This window comes from Cornus florida, unplaced genomic scaffold, assembly GCF_030987335.1.
Source record: "Cornus florida cultivar Cherokee Brave unplaced genomic scaffold, ASM3098733v1 CherokeeBrave_3.0.0_Hap2_Chr06, whole genome shotgun sequence".
Classification (NCBI taxonomy): Eukaryota; Viridiplantae; Streptophyta; class Magnoliopsida; order Cornales; family Cornaceae; genus Cornus; species Cornus florida.
Window position 1 is genome coordinate 39,890,554 of NW_026775576.1, and position 24,610 is coordinate 39,915,163.

The 24,610-nt window shown below is 35.1% G+C and overlaps 1 pseudogene; it reads left to right on the forward strand.

The window, feature by feature from the left end:
• Positions 1-9,831, forward strand: part of LOC132313971 (ABC transporter G family member 28-like) — a 33,489-nt pseudogene extending 23,658 nt beyond the window's left edge.
• The last annotated feature ends 14,779 nt before the right edge of the window (positions 9,832-24,610 follow it).

The window sequence follows — 24,610 nt, forward strand, 5'->3', positions numbered from 1 at the left end:
CCACTTTACGACAAGTGTGGTAGCCACGAGCTCTTGAAACCTAATAATAGAATGGAATCATAGAGCGGATTTACCACTTGAGGTGACGAAACTATGAAGATTCGACACGTTGAGAGTGTTTAGAAGCATGGTGATAGTGGAATTACCACTTGAGGTGCTTGGGAGCACGTTGACAAAGCACTTAGAAGCGCGTGATAGAAATGTTGATGACAGGGAGCTGTGGAAGTGCATGAGAGAGCCAGATCAATGCCGAGAAACTAGACGGGCTGTACACTATAAACTGGAACTGGTCAGAATACGTCCCCTCAAGTTCTAGAGGGATATCAGGAGCACCTAGAACTTGAATCTGAAACTGGGTCAAAGCTGAAATGAACTAGGTCAAAACTGAATTAAGCTGGACCAACACCAAACTGGGCCAAGGCTTCACTCAGCCAAGTATCTGAACTGGGCAAAAACTTTTAGCTGGGCCGAAACTGAAGTAAGCTGATTTTTAAAACTGAGTTTGGAACAGTCCAAACAAGGAATCAATTTTTTTTTTTTTTAATTGTTCTGTTGGTGAAGAATGACATGGAGTGGTCCCACAATGCCTTTAATCAGCATGCTTCATCTTTTCTCTCTCTCCAACAAAGAATAAAGTCCCGACAAAACAAAACATTCTGCAAACCCAATATAGAGAAATACAGAGACTAGAAACCAAAAGGAAGGTGCAAACCGGCGGAGAAGAGAAGGCTGGTGCAAAGAAGAACAGAGAAGAGATCTACAAAGAGAAGAACAGATCGCCGGAGAAGAACATATGCACAGGGAAGAACATATCGCCAATTTGGCGACAATACAAAGGACGGAATAGCGAGAAGCAAGAACTGCCAGTGAACACGGACATCATAATCCAGAAGGGCAGTGATAAATGGCTGGACTGAATGGCGGGCAAGGTCGGAGGTGAAGCGGCGGGACTGAACGATGGCCAGCGAACAAAGATCTCACCGACACAGATGATGGCAGCTGTGGATGGCTTGGATGAGGGCGACGGCGGAGACGGACGATAGTAGTGCACCGACGAGGAGAACTCAGGTATTGAGACTGAGTTGACTCGGCAGTGAGGCAAAACCATAACCGAATCTGGAAATTCCTGGGGGTTGACCGGAAGAGAAAAGAGATTTGCTGATGACGAAGTTGGACACCTTCTTCCCCGGCATCAAGATCGAGCATCTGGGTTGTGAAGGAGCACGGTGGTAGAATGATGTGTTGCGATGTGCTTTGGTGGTATGTTGAAGGTCTGTAATAGAACAGATGGTCATGATTGAAAGCCATATGTGATGAAGATTATGAATACGTTGGTGGATTTAACATCAACGACGCCGGAGTGACGGCTATCATGGAGCACTGGTTGGCCCGGTCGCGGAGAATGGGGTGCTTTTAGGCGCATTAGATCTACGTGCAATGCCGCATCGTTGGCACCTGATGAGTGCTCAAATGTGACACATGTTAGCACCTAAGCTAGGGTGTTCTAGTCCATTCATCTATCTTACTTTCATGTCTTAGATACTTATTTGTGTTATTGCCTATTTCAGGTGAATTATGTTCAAACAGGCTAACAAAAGCCATTTAGACCATTTTAAGAGCTAAGGAGCAAAGTTGGAAAGAAGCCAAGAAAAATGCACCAGGGGAACTTCGATCGATCGAAGGGAAGTCCCGATCGATCGTAGTGGTCTACAGTTGATAAAAATGAAAGCGATGCCAGCTCAGCAAAATGAATAAGGATAGAAGATATTTTTGATGCCACGTCAGCTTCGATTGATTGAAGCCAAGTGTTTGATCAATCGAAAATCTTCGATCGATCGATCGAAAATGCTGTTCGTAGTGAGTTGTCTAATTCCCGAGCGCGCCGATTTCTACCTACCGTGCATAGCTGCGAATTTCCTCCAATCAAAGGCTATTATTCTGACTTGGTCCTTACTCAAAGGAGTGTGTAATTAACATCTTTATAGTAAATAGATATAGATTATTACCAAATATAGAATAGATAGTTTTTCTCTCTAGAACTAGGGTTTTAGAGAAGAAAACAAGGATGGAGATGATAATGCCAACCTCCAAACTAGCCCTTGAGGGTTCCATGTCCACTACAATGAGTGGCTAAATCCTTCTCTTGGGGCTAGAGATAACCCCTAGGCTTGCTTCTCAAACCTAGCTTTTGTGTATTTTTTGGGATTTTAGTTGTAATAGATGTTTTGACATTGAATATATATATAGATCTTGTGTTTTCTACTTGATTTGTATGGATTAATGCTTTCAATTGATCATTTGGCTTTAGTCATATGTCAATGTATGTTAGAATTGATGTTCATGTTTTCATCTTTAGATTTAATGGAATTGATGCATGTTTATGTGTGTTGATGATGTTGATCTAGTGATGGTCAAGGCATGGTGCTTAATAGAACACTCTTGTGATTTATTTAATGGTTCACACTTGTTTCTTGATGGATTGTATCACATCTCTAGTTTAATTAGTTTAATTTCAAGTCTCTAGCCTAGTTGTAGTGTAGTTGCTTATATTTCTTAGGTAGGTGAACAATTCATTCTTGTTTCTTGATGTTCCATACTTGTGAATGCAAAGAGTGTATATCTCTAGATATTTGTGTGTGTATCAATTGTGGTTTAATTGAATGGAATCTTGGTCTCATTTGATAGGTTGTGTTATTCATTAAAATTGGCTAGATAATCTATACTTATTTACCATCCATGCTTAGTTTCAATTGATGTCACACACACACAAAGTTACAATTTAAATTTTCCCATTAATGTACAATTGCTAGTGTTTGATGAAGTGAAGCTTAGTGGTGACTCTATACCCTAAGACCTCTCTCCTATATCTTTTCCCTACTTTCTAGATTGCTCTCTTTTTACTTGCATTAATCTTTAATTGTATTGTAGTTTAATTAAACAATCACCAATCAATCTTTGATCACTCGACCTACTAATCCGACATTAGTTTCTATCACAAATACACCTCAAATTCCTTGGGACGATCCCTACTCACTTTAGCTATATTCTTAGTTAGAAGTGGTAGTGGCATTTCATAAATTTGAATTTGGCCACACTACACAATTTTATTGCAATTTGGTGCATCGGCACGACAGAGCACACCAAGTTTTGGCACCGTTGCTGGGGATTTGGCACCGTCGTATTTGGAAATTAATTAGGAATTAGTACTATTTTGATCTTGTCTTTATTTTATTTTATTTTTGGTTACTTATTATGTTTGTTCTTGATTGGCTAGGTGAATTAAGCCAAGAGAGTGAAGCAAAGGGAATTTAAAAAGCAAGAAAAGCATGAAGCCAAGTGAAGCTAAGCAAGAACATAAAAAGCTCAAAAATAAAAATAAATATTGCAAAGCAAGCAAGGCAAAGAAAGAAAAAAAAAATTGAAAAATCAATTAAAATTTCTTAAGGACCCTTTGTGAGCCTTTCTAAACTCAATCTCTAGTTAAATCGTGAGCCTGTGTAGAGGCGAGTCTTTACTTTCTTAGATAGATCGTGAGCCAGCGTGGAGGCAATTTAAATTTTTCTTGCATATCGTTCAAAGCATGGGAGTATGGGATCATCATATGTGGAGGATTGTTGATTATTCATTTGTTGCAGAGGAGAAGTAATTGCTACTTGCTTGTTGCTTGTTTTTGTTTTGTTTGTGTGTGCATGGTCGTAAGTTGATAAATCCTACTCTTGTCCCACTTAATTTAAATCTTGAATCATTTCTTCGTCATTATAAGGGAAAGTGTAATTCTAGTCATTCCATTTCATCAATAGAAGACATCAATGAGGACCGTGTGGAGGACCTTGGTCACATAGGCCAACAAGGCATCGTTCACCCTAATATGCATCATGACAATATTCAAGTGCCATTAGGCATGCCAAGGCCATTCATTCCACCACAACAACAAGTCCAAGTTCCATTGGGAATGCCTCGGCCAATTTTTGCTCCACAACCTCCCATTCTTCAAGGCAATTAAGGTGCTTATGTAGCACCATCGGTTGTGAATCCTCCTTTTGCTTTACGTGACCATTATGTGCCTAATGAATATAATGCACCCACATGCATTCAATTGCCCCTATTTAGAGCACATCACTATGAAATTAAACCGCAATCTATTCAAATGTTTCCCAACTATCATGGACCTCCAAGTGAAGAACCTTACAAGTATTTGGATGAGTTTCTTGAAGTGTGTTCCACCATGAAATACATGGACATGCCAGAAAAGGTTTTGAGATTAAAACTTTTCCCTTTTACCTTTAAAGATAAGGCAAAATATTGGTTCAACAATCTTAGTCCTTTTTCGATAACTTCTTGGGTAGAAATGCAACAAGAGTTCTTGAAGAATTACTATCTGGTTTCAAAGACTAATGCAATGAGAACTTCAATTCGAGAATTTTCTCAAGGGGAAGGGGAATTGTTTCACGAGGCATGCGAGCGCCTTATGATTTGCTTAGGAAATGTCTACATCATGACATTCCTAAATGGCAATTGGTGCAATTTTTCTTTGAAAGTTTGTCGGATAATTTCAAGGGTATGGTTGATGCATCTATGGGTGGTTCTTATCTTGATAGACATGAGGATGATGTGTGGCGTCTTTATGAAAGCATGAGTGAAAATTTAATGCATCGATCCTTGTCTTCCAAAAATGGTAGAAATTTAGGTGGAAGGAAGAATGTCGGCTTATATCAAGTTAACAATTCCAATGACATAGCCGCCAAAGTCAAATCTTTATCTCAAAAGTTTGATCAATTTTTTATCAACCAAAATTCGGTGAATCAAGTGTCTTCATCCCCTAATCATGTTCATCATCATAATTCTAATGAATCATGCATGACTTGTTCTAGTGTCCTACATTCTACTTCCAATTGTCCTCATGAACATATGCAAAGTGAGAACCATGAACAAGCAAATGTCGTCTTTGTCAACCAAGGGAATAATCCCTGTGGTTCACATTACAATCCCGGGTGGATGAACCATCCAAACTTCTCTTGAAAAAGCCAAGGGGAAGGCTCAAACCCTCCCCAAGGTGGTTTTCAAGGAAAGTATGTTCCACCCCCAATGCAAAGCCAAGGTTCTTAATGTTTTAGATCATCTTTTTAATCATCACATGGAAACCAATTCTCAAACTCTCATTTTCCTAATCAATCATCTTACTCTCAAGGAAATTCTAAGAGTCCCGTTTTTGAGGAAAAAGTGTTGATCACTTTGAGTACCTCAGAGGAAAACACTCAATTGCTTCATTCCCATTCATAATCCATTACTAAGCTAGAAACCCAAGTTGGGCAAATAGCTAGTACATTGAATGCTAGAGAAAAAGGGAAGATGCCTTTAAATACCCTACCAAAGCAACAAATGTTTGAATTTACATTTTTCCCTTTAATGTTAATTTGCTTTCTGAATTTTCCCTTCGACAAGAGGTAACCAACTAACTCTAATAAACATGAAAAAATCTATCTAAAAATAAAATAAAATTACAAACTCAAACTTTAGATGTGAATTTCACCAACTTAAGTCCTAGTAATCTAACAACCATGTATAGAAATATGCTTTAATTTTCTCTCTTAAATCTTCTCGAGCATTGGTAGACCCTATGTACACCAATTCGTTTGATAGCCTTGTTTTATATAGGACAAATTCCTTTTTAAAAATTTAATTAGAAATGATGAATCCTTCAGATTTTCAAGAAAACTTCACAATTCTTAATGAAATTTGCAATTTGAGACACATTTGAGCTTTGCATATTTCTAAGAAAATTTCGTGGCCCAAGAGTTCCTAACATATTTGTTTGTTTTTTTTTTTTTTTTTTTTCTAATTCTTAAAAACATAAAATTACTGATTAGTCGTACTTTTTGTTTCTAATGACCAAGAAATCATATCAATGTTCAATAAATCATTAAAGCTTACTTTTTGATAAATGTATCTATGTAAGTCCTACATCTCACAAACTTCTAACTCTAACCTTTGTAATTTGTAATTGTATAATTTCAATTACTGAATATTATTGTCAATTTTTATTTTTCATAGAAATAATTAGTTCATTCTCTAAAATAGCGAAATTATTTTTTATTCAGGAAACATTTGAAAGATTTTCTTATATTTTTCAAAAGAGACTAATCATTTATAGCTAAAATTTATAAATTGACAAAAAAAAGTTCAGTTACAAAGAAAATGGTGAACATGTTTGAATAGTAAAACAAAAAAAGTTTTAAAAAGCAAATCAATCTTTGCACAATAATTATTAATTTAAAAAATTAGTCCTAAACTCCTAATTTAAGGTATGAATGGATAATTGAGAGGTTTAAAATTCATATAGAAAAACGTTTTTAAAGTAAGCCAGTAGAACTTATCACTAATTTTCCCTTTTTACAAATATTTGTGATGCTTGAAGAAATTTAGTCATTTAGAATTGATGCACTGTCAAAGCATTAGCCTCTCAGTGCTTTCCTTGAGAAATTATTCTTTGTAACTGTTGATTATCAAAGATAGAGTGACATAGACAGAGATATAATATGAAAGAATATGTTAAATTGATGTAATGATAATGATACAAAACAGGTATAAAGAGGTTAACATCAAACGGCTAGTAGATCACTATTAAAATGACTATATAATGTAATTATTGTAGCAATATAAACAATGGCTATAATATAATCTAATTATGTTAATATCCCCCCTCAAACTCAAGGCGGTAGAGCAGAAACCAACTTGAGTTTGGAGAGAAAATCAGGAGTGGAAGGCGGTACCGGAGTTGTGAAGATCCGATACATTAAGATGCTTAGAAGCACATGATAAACCACTTATGGCAAGTGTGGTAGCCTAGAGAGAGCACTTGAAAGCAAATATTAGAGTGGAATCATAGAGTGGAATTTAGCACTTGAGAGACGCACGGATGCGTATGACAGAGCGGGATTACCGCTTCATAGAGTGGTATAACCACTTGAGATGCGCACAGGCGCATAAGGACCATTTTACGGTAGATGTGGTAGCCATGAGCTCTTGAAAGCGAATAATAGAATGGAATTATAGAGTGGATTTACCACTTGAGGTGCTTGGGAGCACGACACACAGATGTTTATGACAGAGCGAAATTACCGCTTGATAGAGTGGTATAACCACTTGAGAGGCTCACAGGCGCATAAGGACCACTTTACGACAAGTGTGGTAGCCATGAGCTCTTGAAAGCTAATAATAAAATGGAATCATAGAGCGGATTTACCACTTGAGGTGACGAAACTATGAAGATTCGACATGTTGAGAGTGCTTAGAAGCACGGTGAGAGTGGAATTACCACTTGAGGTACTTGGGAGCACGTTGACAGAGCGCTTAGAAGCGCATGATAGAAATATCGATGACAAGGCGCTGTGGAAGTGCATGAGAGAGCTAGATTAATGCCGAGAAACTAGACGGACAGTACACCGGAAACTAGAACTGGTCAGAATATGCCCCCTCAAGTTCTAGAGGGATATCAGGAGTACCTAGAACTTGAATCTGAAATTGGGCCAAAGTTGAAATGAACTAGGCCAAAACTGAACTAAGCTGGACCAACGCCGAACTGCGCCAAGGCTTCACTTAGCCAAATATCTGAACTAGGCCAAAGCTTTGAGCTGGGCCGAAACTGAAGTGGGCTAATTCTCAAAACTGAGTTTGGAATAGTCCAAACAAGGAATCATTTTTTTTTTTTTAATAGTTATGTCGGTGAAGAATGACAAGGAGTGGTCCCACAGTGCCTTTAATCAGCATGCTTCATCTTTTCTTTCTCTCCAATAAAGAATAAACTCCCGACAAAACAAAACATTCTGTAAACCCAATATAGAGAAATACAAAGACTAGAGACCAAAAGGTAGGTGCAAACCGGCAGAGAAGAGAAGGCCGGTGCAAAGAAGAACAGAGAAGAGATCTGTAGAAAGAAGAACAAATCGCCGGAGAAGAACTGATACATTTTCCTATGCAACATATGTGGAGCCACCGTGTCGTATTGTCAACCGTCGGGATCAGATTCTTCATAATAAGGTTATTCCTTTAGTACGTGTTCAGTGGAGTCACCACAATGAGGCTGAGTCTACTTGGGAACGGGGGGATGTCATTCACTCGCAGTTTCCTGAAATATTAGAAGAAGGTTTTTAATTTAATACAACCACATAATTTAGCACTTGAACAATTTACTTTGGCATAAAAATAATTATGCATGGTATGCAAATGGCTTGAGACACAACTCCCGCACAAAATCCCAATAGCAGGTCCTACCCGGGATCGTCCAGCCCGAAAAACTAAAAAATGCAAAAATAACCACCAAGAACATATCACCGGTTTGGTGACAATACAGAGGACGGAATGGCGAGAAACAATAATTGTCAGTGAGCACGGGCATCATGATGCAGAAGGGCAGTGATAAACGGCTGGACTAAATGGCGGGGTCGGAGGTGAAGCGGAGGGACTGAACGGCGGCCGGCGAATAAGGATCTCATAGACACGGACGGCGGTAGTGCATTGACGAGGAGAACTCGGGTATTAAGACTGAGTTGACTCAGCAGCGAGGCAGAGCCACGGCCAAATCTAGAAATTCTGGTAGGTTGACGGGAAGAAACATGAGATTTGCCGATGACGAAGTCGGACACCTTCTTCCTCGACATCGAGATCAAGCATCTGGGTTGTGAAGGAGCACGGTGGTAGAATGATGTGTTGCGGTGTGCTCTGGTGGTATGTTGGAGGCCTGTAATAAAATAGATGGTCATGATTGAAGGCCATATGCGATGAAGATTATGAATACTTTGGTGGATTCGACATCAACGACGCCGGAGTGATAGCTGTCATGGAGCACCGGTTGGCCCTAGAGTGAGGCGCTTATAAGTGCGTTAGATTTACGCGTAGTGCTGCATCGTTGGCACCTCTGACGTTCAAAAGCAGAGGCGTGTGGGCACATTTGATCGATGCGCAAAAATGTCAATGGCGCGTATGGAGCTTGATTTTAGCATTGAAAAGTGATACAGATCAGATGGAGGTCAGGCACGATGGTGAACTCAAGATATAATGGGCTTTGTTGCCCACTGTGGATGGAGATTGAGAATTTAGAGGAAAACGAAGAGTTGGGTATGAAGAAAGTAAAGGTAACAGAAGCTACTGTGTAGTGATAAGAGAGAGAGGAGCAATAGTGGTAGCTAAGCAGTTGCTTGGTTGAGGCCGTTGGACCGCCGCCGGAGATGAGGCTTATGTCGACATCTCCGGCGGTGGCTCTGATACCATGTTAATTATCAGAGATAGAGTGACATAGACAGAGATATAATATGAAAGAATATGTTGAATTGATGGAATGATAATGATAAATAAGTTAACATCAAACGACTAGTATATCACTATTACAACGGCTATATAATATAATTATGGCAATATAAACAACGGCTATAATATAATATAATTATGTTAACATTAACCGTTGCAACGATGACGTGGTGTAACAGATGGCTACATATACTCTACCAAAGTGAAGTGGACCTACAATAGAACAAAAAAAAAATGACATATGTACTTTGGTGGAGTGTTTGTAACTATCCGTTATAATACGTCATCGTTACAACGATTATAATAAATAATTTTTCGTTTTCAGCTTTCCTGAGTATCATTGTAACTTTTTCTTGTATTTTTGGCCCCAGGTACTTGGGAGTGTGGCTGATAACAAGATGTGGTGTACTTATGAAAAGTAACTATGATCTCATTAATTGGCAATTTTGTTTAGTAGCCCTCATCTTCTATGGTATAGTTTGTCGTGCTGCAGCTTTCTTATGTTTGGTAGTCTTCCAGAGGAAATAAATCCTTTTTGACTGTATAGGTCACGGAAGATGTGACCATAGTTCTTAAATTGTATCGGAGAGATGTGACATTAATTAAAAAAATATTAATATTTGTTATTTTAATATATATATTACACTTTATTCTTTTTATGTATTTGTGTTTTTTATTTTAACAAACTAAACAAATTGTCAATGCAAAGAAAAGGAAAGAAGTAACAATTATAATAGTTTTAAGTTGTTTTTCTCTATTAATATTTTTTTATTATATATACAAGTATATATATATATATAAGGAAAGAATGTTTAATTTGTTTTTCTCTATTAATATTTTTTTATGATATATACAAGTGTGTGTGTGTGTGTGTCTATGTCTGTGTGTGTATATATCCTCTTCTACATTCTCTATATATTTCAATTACTGTTGGGTATCTCTTTCAAATTTAACCTTAATAAAAAAATACCAAATGAAAATACAATTATGAAAAGTTTTAAGTGAATTATATAAATTAGAGTTCTTATTCACAAAAAATAAGTCATTCATGGTAAAAAAAAATTGTAACCAAGTTTTGCTATTTATCTCTCTTTTCTATATTAAAAATTTTCCAATATTAAAAAAATAACTTTTTAAAACACACACCTAATTCAAGATAAAATCACGAATCAAAATTTGTGAAGTATTAGCATTTTCCATAATATCTATAATTTTTATTTAATTTTTTACATATATATTTATAGAGAAAATTTTATATTATGTCCCCTAAATATTATTAGTTTTCAAAATTCTCTTAAATTTTTTTTCTTCTTTTATTATTTAAATTTCTTTAATTACCTTTTAAAGATGATTAACTTTCTCTTATCCTTCAAAATTCAATCATTTTAGTGCTACTTAAAAAGAAGTACACCATCGATCAAAATGTTGAAGGTATACGAAATTAATTCATATCTTTTGCTTGCTACAATTTTGCAAATGTGAATGTATTTACCAATTCTACAATGATATGCAAATGTCTGAATGATGTTTGCCATGGTTAACTAAACATATGGGCATTAAAACTAAACACATTGAACATTCATTAGGAAAACTGCAAATATATCTGACTGGAGAGATAGTCACAAGAAGCATAGTGTGGAACACATGTTACATCAATTTTTTTTCTTAAGAAAGTATAAATGTTTCAATTCATCGTAACATTTTTTTAACATGGAACCAAACTCTAATTACAGTAAAAAGAACAATAACAGGCAAAATAAATGAAGCATATCCTGAATTTGGAATATGGTTCTTGTTTCTTTCTGTTTCCTTCAACAATGTCATGTGTCCATAGCTGTTTCAATGAAAAATGGGAGGTGTGGCTTATCTTATTTTCCTTCAATTCTTTTACATGTTAAGTAGGGCAGCTTGTTCCTTAAGATTTTATTGTACTTCCATTTTCTAAGCTCCTAAATACAATACCTCAAATATCAAAAACCCACTAAGAAAATGAAGGAAAAAAGTGGAACAAATTAGTTCATGAGAACAAACCAATTTTCTGATCAAAAGACAATCACACACACACACACACACACACAAAAAAAAATTAAATTAAAGTTATTGAAAACGAAGTTTGTGAAAGTAAACTAAACTGAATCCAAATCCACTAGAAAAATGACGAAAATGAGAGGATAAATAGAAAAAAATAATAATAATAAAAATGACATATAGATAATAGACAAAATATTTTCAGACCCAAGATCAATTAGAACGAAAAACAACGAATCCCGACGAATCCGGTGTGGCAGGCTAGATGGTGAATCTGATGAACGACGTCGTCGAACTCATCTGGACCAATAACTGGCACGCGTGCTAGGTAGCGGTGGAGAGGTTGGCGTTGTCGAACTCATCTTGACTATGAAGGGAGAGAGATGAGACGCGCCGCATGAGAGACAAGGGAGAAAGATAAGAGGATTGAAAGAGATAAGAGAGAGTAAAGCTGTTTGAAGAAAGGAAAAAAGGTCCCGCCTAGTTGTATCAATCTGTCTTGTACAACTTAGCATTAAAAAAATATTATATTATAACTTTCTTGAAAAAGTATTATTTTCTTCCATTATTTAACCTCGACGAATAAAAGAAATTGATAGTAGACCTAAAAGATTTTAATCTTTTTTTACCTTCTTTTTTTTTAACCCCAAATATTTTGTTTTTTTTTTTATATGTGGTTCAAGTTTAATAATAAAAGAACCCAAAATTTATTTTTTTATTTTTATTTTTATTTTTTTATTTTTTATTTTTTATCTCTCTTATTCTCATTAGTAAAGACAAATATATATATATATATATATATATATATATATATATATATATATATATTTCTCCTCCTTACCATCACACCAACTCTTAGTATTAAATAGTCTAAATAGAGAGTATTGCCGAGGCCGCTTATATACGTCAAAATCATGTAGTGAATGTGCGGTTCAAGAAAAGCCTTTTAGGTCAAATTTAAATTTATAAAAACCACTACCACCACTACTACTAACGTAGCAAGAGTGAGTAGGAATCGTCCCAAGGGATTATACGTGTTGGAATTTAACTTTGACTTTAATGTATCACAAGATTGCAAAGAGATTTAATGAGGTGATTAAACTACTTTAATTAATGAAAATGCAATTAAAATAAAACCAAGTTGAAATAGGGATTTAAAAGATATGAAGAGAGGTCTTAGGGTATTGGAATCACCACTAAGCTCATGTAATTAACCACTTGCTTTCCATTAATGGAGAATACATTGTTGTGAACAAAATGCGACTACCAATTGCAAATTAAGCATGGACCATCTAATTTATGTATAAATTGTCTACCTAAACGAAGTGTAGCACAACCCATCAATTTTAAGCATGACCCATCTAAGTAGCAACAATTATAGCACAAATCAATCTAGAGAATCATGGAATTTGCAATAATAAGCCATGGAATATCTAAGCAAACATAGATTGTCTACCTACCTACAAGCATGAATTAAATTGTAGAACAACCCATTAAGCATAAGTATAATCCATCAAATTAATTGACAAACTCATCTAATAAAACCCATGTCTAGCCATCACTAAATCTTTAATTAATCACACATAGACATGCAAGCAACATAGAGAATTTAGTGTAGAGATCAATTCCCCAAATAATCACACATAAGACAACATGTAATTAAAATAGAGAATCATAAGGAAGAATTAAATCAACAATCACAAGGCTAGAGCCCTAATCACAACAATATATATATAAATCCCCAAAAATAAAAATACAAGGGTTTAGATTACACAAGACTTAGGGCTCATCCAAGCCTTAAGTATAAATCTAGCCAATCATGGAGGAGGTGGATGTGGTCATGGAATCAAGCTCCAAATATGGCTCCATCTTCTTCTTCCTCTTCTTCTTCTTTTTCTTTGAAGCTCTAGAGATGGAGAGAGAGTGTGGTCTAGAGATAGATCTTAAGATGTGCCTCCAGTTCCCTCTTTTCTTCTAACCCTAATCTCTAACTTTGTTAGAGAGAAAAATAAAAAATACAGTGTAAAAAATAAAAAGATAAAAAGCTCTTTACAAAATGGGTCACTTCCCTTTATATAGAAAGTCATTTTCTTAGTCACTAAGTCAAGAATATAGCCCCAAAAATATCTAATCCCGTACTATGTGATAGGTGGACTTTTGGGGGCGCATGGGAATAAGACAGCTCGCTACCAACAAAAGTTTGATCGATCCAACTTTGATTTTTGATCGATCCAACTTTTCGATCGATCTGAGAAAAGTTCGATCAATCTCACTTTTTCTGCGATTGATCTCAAAAAGTTAGATCAATCCAACTTGAGAGTTGGATCCAAGTTGGATGGATCCAACTTGGCAGATTTTCAGTATCAGCCTCTTTTTGCTCCAAATCAGCCTCCTTTTGCTCCGGATCATCACTAAGACTTAGTTTGACTCCAAAAAGGCCTTAAGGAACCATTTTTAGCCCATTTTAACATTATTGACCTGAAATAGACAAAAACACAAATAAGTACTAAAACGGAAAAATAAGATAGATCAAGGTCCTAGAACACTCAAGCTTAAGGGGTTTAAAAGCGCACTTTTCAGCGCTCATCACTCCCCCAAACTTAAATATTGCTAGTCCCTAGCAATAAACTAAAAAGTAAATAAATGAAATGAACAACTAAACAACTACAAACTAGAAAGCAATAAAAGGATAACGCCACTTTCGTAGGGAACACGATTGCACTTAGAACATGCAACAAGCCTTTTAAACCCCTAGGTTACCCCTAGTGGATGAGTGAGGTCTCGTGAGGGTTTCCAGAAATGATACCCACAAACATTAAGCTCATTCTTTCAAAGGAGGCACCAATATTGCAAACAAGCATTGGGAGAAAACTACCTCAAGTATGCAATTTTTCAACCCTTTCCAAGCAATCTCCCAAAATCTCAACATCAAGTAAGCAAATATGGTCCTCCACACATCAAGAAAATGATCATGAAAATCAAAACAACTCTAGAATCCTTTTAAGTAGACCGACATCAAGTGTGTTGCTATCTAAGCCAACTAAAGAATGAATCACATCATTACCCTCAAACTAGCATACAAATCTAGTACCGATCATCAAGACAAAAAGTGGACCTTTTATTAAAGCTTTATTGTTCTAGGTGCGCTTATTATTTTCACTCGATTTTTTTTTATTTTTTATTTTATATATATATAGGATCAAAGATGAAAGCATGGTGTAATGTGTTGATCTATTAAGCTTTCTAGTGATCCGTGAGATCGAGCGTTAGGTCAATGACTCCCAAACCAGACGGCTTTAGGGCACTAGGTGTTCAAACACCCCTACGGACTTACAAGCTCAAATCAACTAGGTTATATATCAAGACAACTTTTATCTAATCATTTCTCACTTCTCACCTTTTGGGAGAAGTCCTCACTTTTTATTGCTTTTGTAACTTCTTTTTTTTTTTTTTTAATTCATTTATTAACCTAGAGTTAGGGCCCTCCACCTTTCAGCATGAGAAGTTTAATGCTTGATGAGGCTAGAATCCCGGCTACTTAGTGAAAAGGGTTGTTATCTACCTTTATCAAGAATGAAAGTTTTCAATGCACTACTAACCCAATTGGGATATAACCAATTCAATAATCAATAAAGCATGTACCCCACAAATGAATGATAGTGTGTGCCTGTGCTAGTGTAGAATACTAGAGTGAATTTCAAAACAATCACAAAATCATGATGATGTGGACCACAAATGCAAGCAAGATATCAATCTTTCGAAAAATTTGCTCCTAAATGGCATCCACAAGGCATACAAGAAGTATTGGACTCTCAAGTCAAGCAATTTCTAAATTTTAAACAATATAGTCCACAAAAGATCAAAATCATCGCTAACATGGATCTCAAATCTCAATCATGCATTTAAAGTTCAACTTTAAATAGAATGCAACAAATACACCTTACCCCCAAACTTAAACCGCACATTGTCCTCAATGTGCAATGAGAATAATGGAAAAGATGGAAAGAGTATACCGTGGTGGCAAAGACATGAAGCCCGGTCGCGATTCAATTCGAAAGACGTCTCCCCCAAACTTGAAATCAACAACCTACTTGAATAACCATACTAACAAACTCACATCAAATATCAAATATCAAATGGGATAAGAATAATCAAATCATACAATCTAAGGCAATATAGCACAAGATGAAAGAGAGATATGAGATCAAGCCCTAGCTAAAGCATAAAAGTAGCATGACTACACATAAGGGCACAATGGTGAAAAGTTTTTATATTTTTCTTTTTATGAAAGCAAATATATACAAATTGCAAGAAAAATAAGGAATAAAATGCATGAAGAAAATGCAAAAAGAAAAAATAAAGAAGGTCAAATGTAATGAAAGAATATGTACAATGCAAGAAATGAAAAACAATATGTACAATGCAAGTATATACAAAATTTTCTTACTTTTTGTTTTTCATTCATTTCATTTTTTTTTTTTTTTTACCTACTTATTTATTTATTTATTTTTTAAGAAAGTATGTACAATAAAACCAAATGCAAGAAAAATAAAGAAATAAAAATGAAAATGGACATGACTATACAAGAGATAAATGACACAATGTGTCATGTGGGTGCTAAGTTTAATATCTCTAGCAAGACAGAATACTACTTTGAAAAATTATTTTTTTTTATTTATTAATTTTTTTTCGAAATTAAAAATTAAAAATTAAGAAAAGTTAAAAATTAAAGTTAAACAAAATATTTTTGGATTTTTTTTTTTTTTTTGAAATAAGATAAAATAAAATAAAATAAAATAAAATAAAATAAAATAAAATTATTTTTTGGATTTTTTTTTTTTAAAAAAGTTTGAAATAAAAATAAATCTTGAAAGTAAAAATGAAAATAAAATAAAATAAAATAAACAAAAATATTTTTGTATTTTTAACAAATTTTAAAACTTTTTTTTTTTTTACAAGAGAAAAGAGAGTAAATAGAATGAAAGAAATAACAAAAGTCAAAGGAGATGAAAAATAAAATAAAATAAAAATAGAAAGAAGAAAAAGTCAAAAATTCAAAGGGGCAAAGCTGTGATCGATCTTGACTTGGATCGATCACACCATGATCGATCTATTCTCGCACGATGGGATAGAGAGTATGAAATTTGCAGTGCTTTGAAATTTTTTCTAAGTATAGAATCTCGATCGATCCAATAATGAAGTTGGATCGATCGAAGAACTTTAGATCGATCTAGGACTATTTTTTATCGATCTGATAGAGAGCTGAAATATGCAGATTGATGCAGGCTCAAAATTTTTCTAAGTGTTGAAACTATAGATCGAACGAACTTGATGTTTGGATCGATCGAAGGTTTTTTGATCGATCTAACTAAGAACTGAGATCTAAAGATTTTCTTGGATCAATGAGACAGTGAGTGATTTGGATGCAGGTTTGATGCAGGTATGAAGTTCGATCGATCGAACTCTCATTTGAGATCGATCGAACTTATGCAAAATGCTCAATTTTCAACATGAAAGTGCAGAAAACCCTATGCTAAGCTTCAATGATGGTAACAAAAATAAAAATTGAAAATTGAATGGAAGAATGTACGCAAGAATGAAAAATAAAAATAAAAAATAAAAAGAAATAGGAGAGGAATAGAGTTGAAAACTCTACGAATACTAGTATTTAACGTCTCTAGTAAGACGTTGGGTCAACTCACTAATCAAAAGAATCAAAAACCGGATATGAAACATCCTTATTGATCCTCTTTTCACTTTTCTCATTTAATGTCCCACTTACAACAATGAAATCATCCTCCAAAGGAATGACTTGAAAAGAAATGAAAGAGATGATATTGTTCCTTTCATCCATGGTCTTGAAAACAAAATCAATCATGGTTAGCCTTGCCTCAATTTTGTGCTCTTGAAGTGTATTCAAAGAATCACTTCCTTTGTGAATTGGCAAGTCAATGTCTTTCAAAGACTCATTTGGAATATCAAGGAACACCTTTCTTCATCCCTCTTCTTTTCCTCAAAAATAACCATTTCCTCACCTTCCAAATTAGCTAAGGAGTCCATTAGAGAGTTTATTTCATTTTTGGAGCTTTCAAAGTTAAAACCACAATTTTTATACATTTTAAAAAGAAAAGTCTCAAGAGGGTCATTAGAGATAATAGAAGGAAGGCCCTCTTTAACAAGTTCCTCCTCCTCCTCTCCTACCTCTATAGTGATCAACATCTCCTCACTCTCTAAAGTAGCAATGTCTGAGATAAAATCATAATCAAAACAAGGAAAGTCCTCATTAATCATGTTATGCTCTATTGGATTAGCCACTAACTCACTTGCCACTTCCTCCTCTATACAAGATAGAGTGTTAGATATTAGCTCACTTGTTTTATCCTCCTTTTCACTCTCATCATCCTCATCTATATACATTGAAATTCTTACCATTTTTTCATTTGCCTCTTCCTCTTCCTCTTGATAAGAAAGAGTACTTGCAATTCGCTCAACTTGAGCTTCTAACTTGGCTAACATTTGAGAATGAGAATTAATAAGTGGAGCTTGTGAAATATGCACATCAAGTAAAGCTAAAACTTTTTCTTCAAATCCGGGTGAATACTTAGAAGGTGGTGGATTTGGTTCTTCATAAAATTTTGGGGGAGGGTAATAGTCATAAGAGGGATTAAATAAGTGATCAAGTCCATAACAAGATGATGCATGATATGAATTGGACTCAATCTCATAAGGATTAAAATATGATGGAAGAGCATAAGGTGAAGGGATATAATTTTCTCCCAAACTTGGATCAAACAATTCCTCCATTCACAATTAAAATCCAAATGCAAGAAAATATTGGCCTCAACAAGGGCCTATGCTTGGACTTAAAATAAAGCAATGAAATAAGCCTCAACAAGGGCTATCACAAGCATTCAAAGAAGTGAAACAATTAAAATACAAGAGTTCCGAGAATTGCTCACAATGGTTCTTAAGCAAAATCAAATTTTAATATTAGCTTTAAGCTCCAATTATTGCTTCAAGTTCCAAAGTTTGCCTTCCTTGTAGTCAAGTACCTAATTGAACAAATAATAATGAGAACAAGAGAAAAGAATATACAATGGAAAATAAAATAAAAATAGAAGCAATCAAATGAACACTATTGTCTAGTTTAATTCCAACAAAACCGTTAATCCCCGACAACGGCGCCAAAATTTGACGAAGCCGCTTGTATACGTCAAAGTAATGTAGTGAATGTGAGGTTCAAGAAAAGCCTTTTAGGTCAAATTTAAATTTATAAAAACTACTACCACCACTACTACTAACGTAGCAAGAGTGAGTAGGGATCATCCCAATGGATTATACGTGTTGGAATTTAACTTTGACTCTAATGTATCACAAGATTGCAAAGAGATTTAATGAGGTGATTAAACTATTTCAATTAATCAAAATGCAATTAAAATAAAACTAAGTTGAGATAGGGATTTAAGAGATACGAAGAGAGGTGTTAGGGTGTTGGAATCACCACTAAGCTCATGTAATTAACCACTTTCTTTCCATTAATGGGGAATACATTGTTGTGAACAAAATGCGATTACCAATTGCAATATTAAGCATGGACCATCTAATTTATTTATGAATTGTCTACCTAAACTAAGTATAGCACAACCCATCAATTTTAAGTATGACCCATCTAAGTAGCAACAATTGTAACACACATCAATCTAGAGAATCATGGAATTTGCAATAATAAGCCATAGAATATCTAAGCAAGCATAGATTGTCTACCTACCTACAAGCATAAATTAAATTGTAGAACAACCCATCAAGCATAAGTATAATCCATCAAATTAATTGACAAACTCATCTAATAAAACCCATGTCTAGCCATCACTAAATCTTTAATTAATCACACATAGACATGCAACCAACATAGAGAATCTAGTGTAGAGATCAATTTCCCAAATAATCACACATAAGACAACATGTAATTATAATAGAGACTCGTAAGGAAGAATTAAATCAACAATCACAAGGTTAGAGCACTAATCACAACAATATATATATAAATCCCCAAAAATAAAAATACAAGGGTTTAGATTACACAAGACTTAGGGCTCATCCAAGCCCTAAGTATAGATCTTGCCAATCATGGAGGAGGTGGATATGGTCATGGAATCAAGCTCCAAATATGACTCCATCTTCTTCTTCCTCTTCTTCTTCTTCTTCTTTGAAGCTCTAGAGATGGAGAGAGAGAGTAGTCTAGAGATGGATCTTGAGATGTGCCTCCACTTCCCCCTTTTCTTCTAACCCTAATCTCTAACTTTGCTAGAGAGAGAAATAAAAAATACAATGTAAAAAATAAAAAGATAAAAAGCTCTTTACAAAATGGGTCACTTCCCTTTATATAGAAGGTCCTTTTCTTAGTCACTAAATCAAGAATATAGCCCTAAAAATATCTAATCCCGTACTATGTGGTAGGTGGACTTTTGGGGGCGCACAGGAATAAGACAGCTCGCTGCTAGCAAAAGTTCGATCGATCCAACTTTGATTTTCGATCGATCCAACTTTTCGATCAATCTGAGAAAAGTTCGATCGATCTCACTTTTTCTGCGATCGATCTCAGAAAGTTGGATTGATCCAACTTGAGAGTTGGATGGATCCAACTTGGCAGATTTTCAGTATCAGCCTCTTTTTGCTCCAAATCAGCCTCCTTTTGCTCCGGATCATCACTAAGACTTAGTTTGACTCCAAAAAGGCCTTAAGAAACCATTTTTAGCCCATTTTAACATTATTGACCTGAAATAGACAAAAACACAAATAAGTACTAAAACGGGAAAATAAGATAGATAAAGATCCTAGAACACTCAAGCTTAAGGGGTTTAAAAGCGCACTTTTCAGCGCTCATCAAGTATATATATTAAACATTGTTGTGGGCATGTTTGGATTAATTCTTTGAATGGTATGGGTTTGGTAGTAGATGCCTTAAGTGGTAATGATATTGGTTTGATATTTGTTTGTCATAGGATGAAGGCTCTTATGCGGTCCAAAATAATGGACTTTTCAAAGGACCAAAACTTAATTAGTCAATTACACTTTATTACTTTATCAGACTTAACCATAGTTAATAATGTTTACTTTAATCTGACTGTTGCTCTCTTATTTATTTTTTATTTTTTATTTTTTATGTTTTTGCTTTCTTAATTTTTTTCTTCGACCCATTATTCCACACTTCGTGAATTAGCCTTTTTTTAGGGTTTAAAAGATACCAATTTTTTAAGGTTTGTGAATAAGCTTTTTTAATTTTTTTGCTCTCTTAATTTTTTTTCTTTTCAATTTAGGGGGATTTTTTTTTTTCATAATTGGAGTTGTATTGAGCTCAAAAATCAACATGAATATAGGAGCATAGAGGGCATACCCTCAGAAAAAGAAAACAATAACAATAACAATACTGAAAGTAAGGCCTAATGAAAAAGCCCATTTCCAGTACAAAAACAAAAAATTCAACTCAACTCTAAACAATAATATCATTGAGAGTAACCTTCTGAACATCACAAACTTCCATGAGGGCAGATCGAGCCACTACCTTTAGAAGTAAACTCTTAGAACCATGGAGTCTATTATTCCTCTCTCTCCAAATATACCATACCCCAGCAGCAAGAAGACTTCAAAGTCTTTTAGAATTTCAATTATCCAACCAAGTGAAGAGATCCCACACAGAGGTAATATCCTGCAATTGCTGCAGCTCCCACCCTAAGACACCTCTTAACCACCTCCAAACCCCCTGTGAAAATGGATAGGAGACAAAGACGTGGTTAATAGTATCAATATTCTGTTGACAAAGTGTGCACCGTACTGCTAGAATAACTTTTCTTCTCTGCAAATTTGCCATAGAAGGCAACTTATCAAATAAAACCAACACTGCTGTAATAGACAATCTAGGTCGTGCCTTACCCCAACATACTTTGTACCAAGATACTGCAGTAGTAGCTGTCCTAATACCAGTCCAAGCTGTTTTGAATGAAAACCGTCCCTCATCCCATAACAGGTTATCCTCCATTCCCTTGATCACTACATTCTGCAGAAACAAACTAACTGGAGCCAAAATCTCACTTTGTAAAATGTGATTATCTCAAACCCCATTCTGAATCAAAGAACTAACAGTAGCATCTCTGTGTAGTTGAAGGTTCTAAACCACCCTATGACCAAACACATCACTGAATAGTTGACCATTACACTAAGGATCCTTAACTAACAGAGAATGTTGTCCATCCCTAATCTGGAATTGAACATGTTGTTGCATCACATCTCGCACTGCCACTAAAGATTTCCATATAGGAAAGCTGGTTTGCTTTACCACTACATTCCAATAATTAGGGGGATTGTTTGTCTTTTGTGCTTTTATTTTTTATTTTTTTGCTCTCTTAATTTTTTTGGCTTAATGACCTAACTGTTGCTTTCTTATTTATTATTTATTATTTATTTTTTTCTCTCTTAATTTGTTTAACTTGTTATCCTTGGAGTCCAATTTTGGAGAATGAATATGGTAGTTGTGTTGTGGCTGTAGTGGTGAAGATGGTGGCTATAATGGTGTGGATATGGCGATAGTGGTTGAGATTGCAAGGAAGATGGAAGAGTTTAAGGAGGAGAGAGATTGAATAAAGGTATTGGCTAACTTTGGTAATGTAATATTTCTTTTTTTTGCCATTTTTCATTTTTCTAGAATTTTTCATTTTTCTAGAATTTTTCATTTTTGCAAGGGCATTTTTGCTTTTTTTTGTTTTGCGTGCCAGACACCATGGGATGTGCTGAGTGTGTCCGAGGGTTGGTTGAGGCATTTCTTTGAGTTTAGGACTCTTGGAAATACACCGGTTGCCATTTCAGCATTTTTCCTTTTTTAGGCCGGAAAGTCCCGGGTGGGACCCGCTACCGGAATTGTTGCGTATGGAAGTTTTTGTTGGGCTCATTTACATCTCATTTATTTTATTTAATGTGTTTCATGTGGTTATTATATGGTTAGTGTATATATATGTGGTGCAAATTAAAATTCAAATGGTGGGAAATTTTGCATAGTGGTGGGGCCCACTCCTCACTCACATTATTTGTGGTCTCATTCTCTCTCTCTACCCAGCACTCTCTCTCCCTCTTGCATTTCGTTTTTATTTTCATTTTCTTTTCTTCTTCAATTTTAAGGCTTGATTAAGCATAGCAATTGTGGGAATTTGATGGTACTTCCTTGATCAAAGTTAGAGAGCTTGTTGAGATTTTCATTTTGATAAGAGCTAAGCACTATTTTGGCCAACCATTGGATTTCGAATTAGGGCTTGGAGTTGGGGGAAAATTGGAGCTTTTCTCTAATTAGGAGGTAGGGGTCTCTAATCCACAAGTTCTTATGCTTTTGTGAGTTGAATCTCCTTTGTTTGTGTCAAACATGCTTATTTTATGTTAATTACTTTTAAAATGATGTAAATGATGTATATGGAATGTGCAAATATGTGATAGTTAATGTGTTATGAATAAGCATGCTTACATGGGATTAAATTCTTATTTTGTGTTTACAATGTTAAATCAATGATGATTGAAAGCATGAGTTGTATATTTTAGCAATTTATCTTGAGTAGCATGTATGAGAATGTTATGGTTACATTGATGATTAGAAGTATGAAGTACTCATGCATTCATTGGGGAAAAAAAAAATGGGGAAAAATGTTTTAAAACAAGTGAAATTGCTTGGAAAAAGGTTTTTCTTAACGTGTTTGCGAAAATCGGACGCCTAGGAGGCGCCTAGTGGTCCGCGATGTTAGTGTAGTCTAGAAGAAAGTGTGGTTGAGTTAACTAGGCCGGATGCAACACCTTGGAGGTGCCTTGTGGTCGTGGATAGTTAATCAATCCTCCTTTCGTGACGTTTTGAGTCGGATTACACTAACGGTTTGGAAGTTGAAACAGAAATGTTTCAGATAAAGGGAGCGATATTTGCATGACATTGCACTTCATTAGCATATATGATGTGTAGGTGTTTGGATGACATTTGTTATATACTTGTCATTGTGGTTGTTGACATGTACTCCCTATGGTATGACCCCGTCCCTTTTTACTTATTTGTTACGTGGATTCACGGGGTTATATGAAGTGTGCCTTAGATACTTCCTACTGAGCATTTAACTGACCCCATTATCTTAACAATTTTTCAGGTTTGGAAAAAGAATTGGTTGACGACAGCCTACCACAACTCTAGACGGGATTGGGACTTTTGTTGATGTTCTATTTTGTATATGGAGCCTAGGTCTTTTGTAAAGTTCTAAATGAAGTTCTTGGAAATGTAAATTTTGTAAACTTTTGTGTTTTTGTTAAAAATTATAAATAATCATGTATGAACGGGTTGATATTAACTTTAGATAAATGTTGTAATCTATATTCAATGATATTGCATGTGTAGGGAAAGAATTATCCAGTTCTAAAAGTTCCACAGCAACTTTTATGCAATTTTATGTTCATAGCAATCTAGCAGGAATTCCACAGCTCTCAGGGTCATTTCGGCAGATTGAAATGGGCACTTCGGTCAGCCGATCATTCCAGTAAGTTCAGTTACTGTTAGGGTCATAACTGGTGACTGGAATGGCCATTTCGGTCGGCCGGTACAGGGGGCCATTTGGCCGATCGAAATGCTGCTGTTTGTGAGCTTTATTCCTTTTTCTATTATATTTGAGTTTTGAGCTTTAGAATCATTGATTAGGGTCCCTATGAAGTAAAATCATGATATAAGGGTGATCTATTGACACTAAACTTGATGGCATTTATTTAGGTAACCTCGGGTTTAGGTAAGGACCCGGTCAGCGGTTCGGACCTACGGGTTCAGGTCGTTACAGGTAAATTGACTATTAAAGTTAACATTATTAACTATGGTTAGGTATGATAAAATAATAAAGTGTAATTGACTAATTTAGTTTTAGTCCGTTAAAAAGTTCGTTATTTTGGACTGCATGAGGGCCTTTCTATATATATATATATATATATATATATATATATATATATATATATATTGTGGTTTCAAGCTTAAGTTGTGGTAGCTTCTTAGAACATCTCCAACTGTTGTGTATATATTTTTTTTATATAAATCTAATGTGTCATAATAGATTTACACAAAAATTTTGGATTATTATTTTTTAGCTCCAGAGTTTGTTTTATACATTCTGTGTAAAAATATATCCTCCAATAATAAACAGCCAGTATCATGTCTGGACCCAACACCATTTTTACAAACCTAATTAATATAGAGTAGGGTTGATTCGTTAATAAAATGAGA